Source organism: Eptatretus burgeri, chromosome 9 (assembly GCF_056783735.1).
Source record: "Eptatretus burgeri isolate ZD-2024b chromosome 9, Ebu_testis_v1, whole genome shotgun sequence".
NCBI classification, from domain to species: domain Eukaryota; kingdom Metazoa; phylum Chordata; class Myxini; order Myxiniformes; family Myxinidae; genus Eptatretus; species Eptatretus burgeri.
The window spans coordinates 6,365,360-6,367,877 of record NC_140969.1 but is presented as its reverse complement, the minus strand read 5'-3'; positions in this window follow the sequence as shown (position 1 = coordinate 6,367,877).

Genomic DNA, 2,518 nt, shown 5'->3' with positions numbered 1-2,518 from the left:
CACTTCGTCTCATTTCCTTGGTTAAAAACTGTTGGGGAAAAGTTGTTTCGAGCCTCAGATGATTGTTGACCGGGAGGAATTTTGTAATTTGACCCACGCCGTTCTTCAGTGGGCCGAAGATGTCGTTCGCTTTTTGATTTTAACGGACGTGCTGGTTGAAGATTTTTGGGTCTTCCTTAATGTTCTCTGCAAACTTTCTTTCAACTTGCCTTTGCACAGCTCTGCCTTCTTGTTTGCCTTTATTTTGATGATTTTTAGATTTCCTTTTTGCTTCCTCGGCTTTCCTCCGTTGGGATTCTCTCCACGCTTTATGGTTACGTCTGACTGTCTTTAGTGTCCTCCTTTTTAGGCATGGGGTTTTCTTTTCCATTGTCGTCTCGTTGGCGATATGCTGAACAATAAGCTGATGTTAAAGTTCTTTTGTTTTGCTCCAAGCCTAGTCTACTAGCTAATCTATTTTAAAAAAAGTCTCTCAATGTATCTTTTCCAGATTCTCTCTCATACCTGTCAGATCTCGTTTCCATGCAAAGTCTGGTGTTGGCTTCATGGTTCGGGTTGTGGGATTGGGATCCTTGAGTCCTGAGTTCAAATCCTGCTTGGCTGCTGAATTAATACCAGGTGGTGTTAACTCAACCTGTCCTCCTTCTGATGTTGGCAAAATTATTACCAACCAGCTTGCTTGGATGATTGAGCCGTTCGAGTATCCTGTGTTGGAGTGGTGACCCGTCCAGGATTGTGTCTCATATCCAAAGAGACTGCTTTGGCAGCATCGATGCTCCATACAGAGTATGGTCCCAACGGATGGATGGATGGATGGATGGTGGGATCTTAGGGTCCTGAGTTTGAGCCCTGTTAGCAACTGAATTAACACCAGGTGTGGTTGACTCAGCCTGTTAACCTTCTGAGGTCGGTGAAATGAGTACCAGTGTACTGGTATAATGGTTGTATTCGCACTGTTCCATGGCTGCACACAACCTGCAGTGCAGTAATCTTCATCCTGATGAAGCAGCACTGATATGGAAGGATGGAAGGAAGGAAGATCATCTTTCCTTTAGTTTAGCTTTTCGTGTCTTCCAACGACATCATCACATACATAGTTGGTTTCCCATTTCAGTCCACAACAATCACTTTTGTGAAAGTGGACTTGCATTTCAACAGCATCGACCATGTTGGGAGTCTGATGTGAAGATTCAGTCGAATAATGATTCTTGTCTTGTTGGTTCTTTCACACGTCGTGTCCACATATTATAAAGTACATTATGTAGGATGGCTTCTGATTTCCATGAGTCAACCTGCATCGTTTCCCAGTTTATGTCTCGATCGTTGAAGTCACCCACTATCGTGACATCGTCATGTTCATCAGCAAGTTTTGCTAAAATCCGATTCAATTTCTCGTTTTGCACATAAATATTGCTTTGGTAGATTTTGGTAGATAACACCTGCGATATCTAGATCTGCCTCAGTCTTCTGTATCTTTCACCTTAGCGCTTCATCATACATGTACTTTGTATTTCTGTCCTCTCTCGGTGGGCAGAGGTTACGTTTTCACCCGTCTGTCTGTCTGTCGTCTGTTTGTGAACAGGATATCTCAAAAAGTTGTGGACGAGTTATGACAAAACTTGGTGGACGAGTTTGGTAGGTTACAGCAACAAGCCAATTAGATTTTGGTTCAGGTCCGGATCCAGATTTGGCCTATCAACGGGATACAAAATGTAAACTAATCAGCCTGGCATAAGTATGCGCTCTACCGAGAACCGATCTAGTTCTTTCTGTCAAATTTATACAGTTGTTATACCATTTATCTGCACATCCGCATCCATCCATCCAGTGGGTCCATACTCTATGTAGAGCGTTGGTGCTGCCGAAGCAGTCTCCTTGGCTGTTGGGCACAATCCTGGACGGGTCGCCACTCCGACACAGGATACCAGCAAGCTGGCACTCATTTTGCTGACCTCAGAAGGATGTCAGGCACAGTCAACCCCACCTGGTATTAATTCAACATCCGAATGGGATTTGAACTCAGTATCGTAGGATCCCAAGCCGACCACCCTAACCATGAAGCCAACACCAGACATAATCTGCATCACCAATACCTGAAGCCATGTCTCCACAATACCAACGAGAGTGAAGTTGATGATGAACCATGGCAAATCCCCACGCTTCCCACGTCGTGCAATGATGAAAGATGGCAAACAGTTCCACCAGGAATGACCCAATATCAAATTTTGATTTAATTTTTTTTTCTGTTTTGACCTCAATGACTCCAGGTCCCCACTGCCTTGTATTGGGCGTGAACCCAAGGGTCAAATCCAAAATATCATGACATATTTCATGCGTCCCCCAATGCTGAATGCATATTCAATGTACCGTTAAAAAAATGTTGAAAAATGAGCCGATAATTGCAACAACAACAAAAAATCAGTATTTGACCTTTTGACCCCACTCCAGAAGTTGGGGCCAAAAATGACACTGCCCTGGCACCTTCTTGTCATGTGGTGATCATAACTACAATGTTTGG